Raw genomic sequence first — 10,264 nt, 5'->3', positions numbered from 1 at the left:
AAGGAAAAATAATCTTTATTTGCAGATATTAAAACAAAATAAGCAAATTATATACAGTATATCATTGTTACAAGCATTTTAGTTAGAACCTAAAAATGTTATAATCATGATGAAGGAGCTGTTATTACCAAGTGGTAAGAAATAGGAATATATTTTTTCTCACTAGGAAATGGAAATTTAGTTTAAATAATGAATGTGACATTTGTATATGGTAGGATATCACCTAAGTTGAGCATAAGGCTTAACTGCACAGAATGTAGACTCAGAGCTTAGTGTCAGTCAAATCCCAGCTTTAGTACTTGGAAGTAATGAGTCCTTGGACAATTAGGTAACGTGTTTTTTTTTTAATTTTTTTAAAATTTATTTTTGAGACAGAGAGAGACAGAGAATGAGCAGGGGAGGGGCAGAGAGAGAGGGAGACACAGAATCCGAAGCAGGCTTCAGGCCTGTGCTGTCAGCACAGAATCCTACACAGGGCTCGAACTCACAGACTGTGAGATCGTGACCTGAACTGAAGTCAGACGCTTAACCGACTGAGCCACTCAGGCGCCCCAGTTATGTAATGTGTTTGTACACCAGCTTCTCTATATATTCAGCGAAAGTAATGATATTCAACAAAGGGAGGTTATTAGGACTAGTATTTGTGAAAAAACTAGCAACTGTGCTTGGTTCACATTTAATTCTAAAATTTTAACATTGTATTCACCTACTCACAAATTATTATTGTTTTATTTTTTCTTTACTCTCTTCATTTTTCCCACTGGTAATTTTACCATGATGGTCTAGACCTAAAATGGAATGCTTAAAATTTTCTGTTTGCATAGTTTTTAAATGCACAGACACGCATGTACACAAAAGTACCCACAAACAATGTACATACTAAACTGATAAACTCCTAGGTAGAAGAGGACAGGGGACTTAAGCTTCCCAAATGCCTTGATTACAAAATGCAGTCGGCTTTTCTTGACCACATCAGGTTGGGATAGTGTTGGGAATGAGAAGGCCATAGAATTTTAGAGTTGAAATAGACTCAGAAACCATTATCTAGTCTTTTGTCTTATGAAGGAGGTTTTCTACTGAATATTCACACAATTCCTGTTTTCATAGCTTCCTAACTGTCCTTTAACAAGGGCTCATACTTTCTCCTTATGTTGAGCTCAGAGATGCCTCTTTAACACCAAGGCACTGCCTGTTTTTATTTATTCTGGAAATAATATGGAATGGGTGAATTCAACATGGCTTCTTAAAAAACAGTTTTATTATAAAGTAAAACATAGATACAGAAAAAAGCAAAAACTCACTGAATTAAGGTGAATATTCCTATAACCAACATGCAGGTCAAGAAATAGAACCTTTCCAAGAACCCCAGGAGCTTTTCTTTGTGTCTTGTCCCAATCATTACCCTTGCTTGTCCCCCAAAATATCCATTATCCTCATGTTTATAGTAATCACCTCCTTGTATTTTAATAGTGTGATTACCCAATCGTGCATCCCTAGACAATATTATTTAGTTTGGCTCATTAGAATTTTTTATATGTTGTTTTTTATATATTTTTTTAATAGATGGTTGTCAGCTGTTACACTGTATGAAGTTTAATTACCATGCTTTTCTGGTTGCTATCCATTGGACTCACCATGGTTTATTAAATGCCTTCAATTAGTTAGTTGAGAAGTAACACGGTATTGCATATGTGCTATATCATTGAAGAAAGCAGTGAGCATCCATGATGCACACACAGTTTCCAAAATATATATTAAGTAGGTTTAGCAGGTGAAAAACATTATTGGTTCAGTTTAAGCTTTGGGTCACATAAGGCCCAAGCTCTCCTTATTGAAAGTGTCAAGCCAGAAATTACACCTTATGTAATTTAATGTAGTGAATCAAAATATAGGACTTTTCATTTATGCTTGTAACCATTTTCCATATTGGTTTAATCCATGGTCTCAACTTTTAGCTCTTATTGTAATTTTAATTTAAAAGTCATTGTGATATTAAAAATGAGAGAGCACAAGTAGAAAAAACAGATGTTTAAAAAGAGGAGTGCTATGTTTTTACTGAAATACGTTTTCATTTTCCATGGTATGGATTTCAGTTTCTAATAGCATAGCATGAACTTACATTTAGTTTGTTCTGTAAAAGTTAAGACAAATGAAGCACACATATTTGAACATAATTTGAAGGTAATGATGTGGAGAGATAACTAGAAATAAAATTGGAATGTATTTACATTTCAGGAGGGAAGGATTCACAGCTGTCATGTTCTTATGTAGCCCAAAGATACCCTTGTTCCCATAGCGATGAGCCTTCATTTCACAGGTAAACAGAAGGATTCTTGTTTGGAAGTTATTGAGTCCATGAAGTATGATGAGTCACCGCTTTCTTGTATTAACTTTACAACCACATTTGAGTTTAAATGCAACAGCTGAGCGAAGATTCAGTGAAGTCTTATTTAATGTGGATGTTGGAGAAAAACTAGATGTGGGACTGGTGAAAAAGTTCATGAATCTGGTTTGTTAAATGTTTTTAATAGGATATTTCTAGTCTTTTAGTGAGGACTCCTGTGAGACACGTTTGTAGGTGGATCTCTGCCCAGTTAAACAAGGAGCGCCCTTCTCTGGTATATGTGTGCTCTAAGAAGTGTTTATGTAGGACATGAAGGCTAGGATGTGTACATGGTGTAGACCATGGGGACTAGTGCCCACAGAGGTAATTAACAAATCTTGAAATATGGTCAAAGGCTTATCCAAATAACTATTTTAAGAAAGGTTTCCTACAGACATTGGGTTTCATCTTGTATTTATTTTATTCTTTAGATTTCCTCCATGGAAATTAATTTCAGAGATAAATTTATTTATGTATTAAATTCACTATTGAAGATTGAAAATCCTATTGATAATAATTAACACATTTAATTGAACTTTTTTTAGTGGGTAAGACATCAATAAAGTTGAAGGAATATAGGCATTACCTAGTTTTTTTTTTTTTACATGAAATTTATTGTCAAATTGGTTTCCATACAACACTCAGTGCTCATCCCAACAGGTGCCCTCCTCAATGCCCATCACCCATTTTCCCTTCCCCCACCCACCCAAAACCCTCAGTTTATTCTCAGTTGTTAAGAGTCTCTTATGGTTTGCCTCCTTCCCTGTCTGTAACTACCCACCCTTCTCCTCCCCCCTGGCCTTCTGTTGAGTTTCTCAGGATCCACATATGAGTGAAAACATATGGTAACTGTCTTTCTCTGCCTGACTTATTTCACTTAGCATAACACTCTCCAGTGCCATCCACATTGCTACAAAAGACCATATTTCATTCTTTCTCATTGCCAAGTAGTGTGCCACTGCATATACAAACCACATCTTCTTTATCCATTTGTTAGTTGATGGACATTTAGGCTCTTTCCATAATTTGGCTATTGTTGAAAGTGCTGCTATAAACATTGAGGTACCAGTGCCCCTATGCATCAGCACTCCTGTATCCCTTGGGTAAATTCCTAGCAGTGCTATTGCTGAGTCATAGGGTAGATCTATTTCTAATTTTTTGAGGAACCTCTACACTGTTTTCAGAGTGGCTGCACCAGTTTGCATTCCCACAAAGAGTGCAAGAGGGTTCCTATTTCTCCACATCCTCTTCAGCATCTATAGTCTCCTGATTTGTTCATTTTAGCCACTCAGACCGGCATGAGGTGGTATCTCAGTGTGGTTTGATCTCATCCTCCCTGATGAGGAGTGATGTTGAGCATCTTTTCATGTGCCTTTTGACCATCTGGGTGTCTTTAGAAAAGTGTCTATTCATGTTTTCTTCCCATTTCTCTACTGGATTATTTGTTTTTCGGGTTTGCAGTTTGGTGAGTTCTTTATATATTTGGATACTAGCCCTTTATCTGATATGTCGTTTGCAAATATATTTTCCCATTCCATGGGTTGCCTTTTAGTTTTGTTGATTGTTTCCTTTGCAGTGCAGAAGCTTTTTCTCTTCATGAGGTCCCAATAGTTCATTTTTTGCTTTTAATTTCCTTGCCTTTTGAGATATGTCGTGTAAGAAATTGCTGCGGCTGAGGTCAGAGAGGTTTTTTCCTGCTTTCTCCTCTAGGGTTTTGATAGTTTCCTGTCTCACATTCAGGTCCTTCATCCATTTTGAGTTTATTTTTGTGAATGGTATAAGAAAGTGGTCTAGTTTCATTCTTCTGCGTGTTGCTGTCCAATTTTCCCAGCACCATTTGTTAAAGGCACTGTCTTTTTTACATTAGATATTCTTTCCTGCTTTGTCAAAGATTAGTTGGCCGTACATTTGCGGGTCCAATTCTGGAGTCTATTCTATTCCATCGATCTATGTGTCTGTTTTTGTGCCAATTCCATACTGTCTTGATGATTACAGCTTTGTAGTAGAGGCTAAAGTGTGGGATTGTGATGCCTCCCGCTTTTTTTTCTTCAATATTGCTTTGGCTATTCGGGATCTTTTGTGGTTCCATACAAATTTTAGGATTGCTTGTTCTAGCTTCGAGAAGAATGCTGGTGCAATTTTGATTGGGATTGCATTGAGTGTGTAGATTGCTTTGGGTAGTATGACATTTTGACAATATTTATTCTTCCAATCTATCAGCACAGAATGTTTTTCCATTTCTGTGTATCTTCTTCAATTTCCTTCATAAACTTTCTATAGTTTTCAGCATACAGATCTTTTAAAACTTTGGTTAGGTTTATTCCTAGGTATTTTATGATTCTTGTCGCAGTTGTGAATGGGATCAGTTTCTTTATTTGTCTTTCTGTTGCTTCACTATTAATGTATAAGAATGCAACTGATTTCTTTTTTTGTTATTGTTTAATTTTAATTTTATTTTTACTTTTTAAAAATTTACATCCAATTTAGTTAGCATATAGTTAAACAATGATTTCAGGAGTAGATTCCTTAATGCTCTTTACCCATTTAGCCCATCCCCCCTCCCACAACCCCTCCAGCGACCCGCAGCTTGTTCCCCATATTTATGAGTCTCTTCTGTTTTGTCCCCCTCCCTGTTTTTATATTATTTTTGTTTCTCTTCCCTTATGTTCATCTGTTTTTTTGTCTTAGAGTCCTCATATGAGTGAAGTCATATGATTTTTGTCTTTCTCTGACTGTCTCATTTCTCTTAGCATAATACCCTCCAGTTCCATCAATGTAGTTGCAAATGGTAAGATTTCATTGTTTTTGATTGCCGAGTAATACTCCATTGTGTATGTGTGTGTACACACACACACACACACACACACACACACACCACATTTTCTTTAACCATTCACCCATCGATGGACATTTGAGCTCTTTTCATACTTAAGCTATTTTGATAGTACTACTATAAACATGAGGGTGCATGTGTCCCTTCGAAACAGCACACCTGTATCCCTTGGATAAATGCCTAGTAGTGCAATTCCTGGGTCATAGGGTAGTTCTATTTTTAGTTTTTTGAGGAACCTCCATACTGTTTTCCAGAGTGGCTGCACCAGCTTGCATTCCCACCAATAATGCAAAAGAGATCCTCTTTCTCCGCATCCTCGCCAACATCTGTTGTTGCCTGAGTTGTTAATGTTAGCCATTATGACAGGTGTGAGGTGGTATCTCATTGTGGTTTTGATTTGTATTTCCCTGATGGTGAGTGATGTGGAGCATTTTTTCATCTGTCAGTTGGCCATCTGGATGTCTTCTTTGGAGAAGTGTCTATTCATGTCGTTTGGCCATTTCTTCACTGGATTATTTGTTTTTTGGCTGTTGAGTTTGATAAGTTCTTTGTAGATTTTGGATACTAACCCTTTATCTGATATGTCATTGGCAAACCTCTTCTCGCATTCTGTCGGTTGCCTTTTAGCTTTGCTGATTGTTTCCTTCACTGTGCAGAAGCTTTTTGTTTTGATGAAGTTCAAGTAGTTCATTTTTGCTTTTGTTTCCCTTGCCTCCGGAGACATGTTGAATAAGCAGTTGTTGGGGCCAAGATCAAAGAGGTTTTTGCCTGATTTCTCCTTGAGGATTTTGATGGCTTCCTATCTTACATTGAGGTCTTTTATCCACTTTGCGTTTGTTTTTGTGTATGGTGTAAGAAAGTGGTCCAGGTTCATTCTTCTGCATGTCACAGTCCAGTTTTCCCAGCACCACTTGCTGAAGAGACGGTCTTTATTCCATTGGATACTCTTTCCTGCTTTGTCAAAGATTAGTTGCCATGCGTTTTTAGGTCAATTTCTGGGTTCTTTATTCTGTTCCATTGATCTGAGTGTCTCTTCTTGTGCCAGTATCATACTGTCTTCATGATTACAGCTTTGTAGTATAGCTTGTAATCTGGTATTGTGATGCCTCCTGCTTTGGTTTTCTTTTTCAAGATTGCTTTGGTTATTCGGGGTCTTTTCTGGTGCCATACAAATGTTAGGATTCTTTGTTCTAGCTCTGTGAAGAATGCTGGTGTTACTTTGATAGGGATTGCATTGAATATGTAGATTGCTTTGGGTAGTGTGGACATATTAACAATATTTGTTCTTACCCAGGAGCATGGAATCTTTTCCATTGTTTTGTGTCTTCTTCAATTTCTTTCATAAGCTTTCTATAGTTTTTAGTGTATAGATGTTTCACCTCTTTGGTTAGATTTATTCCTAGGTATTTTATGGTTTTTGTTGCAACTGTAAATGGGATCGATTCCTTGATTTCTCTTTGTGTTGCTTCATTGTTGGTGTATAAGAATGCAACCGATTTCTGTGCATTGAGTTTATATCCTGCAACTTTGCTGAATTCATGAATCAGTTCTTGCAGTTTTTTGGTGGAATCTTTTGGGTTTTCCATATAGAGTATCATGTCATCTGTGAAGAGTGCAAGTTTGACCTCCTCCTGGACGATTTGGATGCCTTTTATTTCTTTGTGTTGTCTGATTTCTGAGGCTAAGACTTCCAATACTATGTTGAATAAGAGTGGTGAGAGTGGACATCCCTGTCTTGTTCTTGACCTTGTTCCTGAAAGCTGTCAGTTTTTCCCCATTGAGGATGATATTAGCATTGGGTCATTCATATATGGCTTATATGATCTTGAGGTATGCTCCTTTTACCCTTACTTTCTTGAGCGTTTTTTTTTATCAAGAAAGGATGCTGTATTTGTCAAATGCTTTCTCTGCATCTATTGAGAAGATCATATGGTTCTTGTCCTTTCTTTTATTGATATGATGAATCACATTGTTTTGCAAATATTGAATCAGCCCTGTGTCCCAGGTGTAAATCCCACTTGGTCATGGTAAATAATTTTTTTAAAATGTATTTTTGGATCCAGTTGGCTAATATCTTGTTGAGGAATTTTGCATCCATGTTCATCAGAGATATTGGTCTATAATTCTCCTTTTTAGTGGGGTCTGTGTCTGGTTTTGGAATCAAGGTAATGTTGGCTTCAGAGAAAGAGTTCGGAAGTTTTCCTTCCATTTCTATTTTTTGGAACACCTTCAAGAGAATAGGAGTTAACCCTTCCTTAAATGTTTGGTAGAATTCCCGTGGAAAGTCATCTGGCCCTGGACTCTTGTTTTTTGGCAGATTTTTTATTACTAATTCGATTTCCATACTGGTTATGTGTCTATTCAAATCTTCTATTTCTTCCTGTTTCAGTTTTCGTAGTGTATATGTTTCTAGGAATTTGTCCATTTCTTTCTTATTGCCCATTTTATTGGCATATAATTGCTCATAATATTGTCTTATTTTTGTTTGTATTTCTGTTGTGTTGGTTGTGATCTCTCCTCTTTCATTCTTGATTTTATTTATTTGGGTCCTTTCCTTTCCCTTGTTTGCTTTTTTGATCAAACTGGCTAGTGGTTTATCAATTATGTTAATTCTTTCAAAGAACCAGCTTCTGCTTTCACTGATCCGTTCTACTGTGTTCTTGGATTTTTGATCTGTAGGTGTCTTTAGGTCTAAAGTGGGTCTCTTGTAAACAGCATATAGATGGGTCTTGTTTTCTTATCCATTCTGTTACCCTATTTCTTTTGATTGGAGCATTGAGTCCATTGACATTTAGAGTGAGTACTGAAAGATATGAATTTATTGCCATTATGATGCTTGGAGAGTTCGAGTTTCTGGTGGTGTTCTCTGGTCCTTTCTAACCTTTTGTTTCTTTTGGTATTTATTTATTTATTTATTTATTTATTGATTTATTTATTTATTTATTCATCTTTTCTCCCCTCAGAGAGTCCCCCTTAAAATTTCTTGCAGGGCTGGTTTAGTGGTCACAAACTCCTTTAATTTTTGTTTGTCTGGGAAACTTTTTATCTCTCCTTCTCTTTTGAATGACAGGCTTGCTGGATAAAGAATTCCTGGCTGCATATTTTTCTGATTCAGCACACTGAATATATCCCACCACTCCTTTCCGGCCTGCCAAGTTTCTGTGGATAGGTCTGCTACAAACCTGATCTGTCTCCCCTTGTAGGTTAGGGAATTTTTTTCCCTTGCTGCTTTCATGATTGTCTCCTATCCTGAGTATTTTATGAATTTGACTATGATATGCCTTGCTGATGGTTGGTTTTTGTTGAATCTAATGGGAGTCCTCTGTGCTTCCTGGATTTTGATGTCTGTGTCTTTCCCCAGGTTAGGAAAGTTTTCTGCTATGATTTGCTCACATAACACTTCTACCCCTATTTCTCTCTCTTCCTCCTCTGGGGTCCCTGTGATTCTCATGTTGTTCCTTTTTAATGAGTCACTGATTTCTTTAATTCTTAAATCGTGCTCTTTTGCCTTAATCTCCCTCTTCTTTTCTGCTTTGTCATTCTCTATAAGTTTGTCCTCTATATCGCTGACATCCATCCATCCTTGTCGCTGCTGCATCCATCCATAATTGTGGCTCAGTTATAGCATTTTTCACTTCATTCTGTCTATATTTTACTTCTTTCATCTATGCAGAAAGGGATTCTAATCTATTTTCGACTCCAGCTAGTATTCTTATTATCATGATTCTAAATTCTGGTTCAGACATCTTGCTTGTATTTGTGTTGGTTAAATCCCTGGCTGTCGTTTCTTTGTAACTCTTTCTTTTGGGGTGAATTCCTTTGTTTTGTCATTTTGAAGGGAGAAAAGGAATTAATGAGGTAGAAAAGTTAAAATTAAAAAAATTAAAATTTAAAAAATATTAAAATAAAAAAATTAAACACACACACACACAAATCGAATAAATGATGCTAGGTCCTAGTTGTGTTGGTCTGGGTGGTGAATGTGGTTTGACAGCTAGAGAAACAAAAGGGGGGGGAGAAAAAAAAGGAAATCATTGGAGAATTTGAATAAAATGAGATGATGGGGGTAAAATAGAATTTGAAGAAATATACACAAATGTAAAGAATATAGTAGAAAAAAACTAAAGAAAAATATTTTTAATAACAATTAAAAACAAATGAATTTTTTCATTTTCTGTATTCAAGAAAAAGAAAAGAAACAAAAAAGAGAAGAAAAGATTTTAAAAAAAGGAAATCATTTGAAAATTTGAAAAGTGAGTACACTGTAGTAGACTGAAATAAAATGATGGGAGTAAAATAGAATTTGAAAAAAATTACATAAAAACAAAAAATATAGTAAAGAAAATTAAAGAAAAATATTTTTAAAAGAAATTGAAAGTAAAAATAAAGTTTTTCTCTTTCTTCATTCAAGAAAAAGAGAAGGAACAAAAATAGAAAAAAAGAAAAAGAAAAAAAGGAAATTGTTTGAAAATTTTAAAAGGTGAATACACTGAAGTAGACTAAAGTAAAATGATGGAAGTAAAATCTAATTTGAAAAAAATTACACAAAAGTAAAAAATATAATAATAAAAATTAAAGAAAAATATTTGTAATAAAAATTGAAAATAAAAATGATTTTTTCTCTTTCTGTATTCAAGAAAAAGAAAAGAAGTGTAAAGAGAAAAAGAAAAAAAAGAAAATTTAATAGATGAACCTGCTAACATTTAGTAGTAGGACTGAAATTGCTTCATTTTCCGCTAGAAGTCAGTCTATGTAGCACTTTATAGTGCATAAACTAAGCCAGTGGTGAGACTTGTGTTCTTGAAGAATGAAGTCAGCCCAGTTGGACAGGGCTCAGTGTAATGGCTCCACTCTCCGCTAGATGGCGCTGCTAGCCTACTGGGGTGGATTGTTGTGGTGGTCTTAGGTGCATATGCGCATGAGCAGGAAAGGTGAAAAAGGCGCCACCCAGCTACCCAGTCTGTTCTCCTGGATCAACAATCGCACACCCATCCTCTGTTTTCAGCTTTCATCCACTCCCCACTTTTTCACTCTTCGTGACCAGGCCC

This window comes from Leopardus geoffroyi, chromosome B2 (genome assembly GCF_018350155.1).
Source record: "Leopardus geoffroyi isolate Oge1 chromosome B2, O.geoffroyi_Oge1_pat1.0, whole genome shotgun sequence".
Lineage (NCBI taxonomy): Eukaryota > Metazoa > Chordata > Mammalia > Carnivora > Felidae > Leopardus > Leopardus geoffroyi.
The sequence above is the reverse complement of the archived record's forward strand: the minus strand, read 5'-3'. Positions refer to the sequence as shown.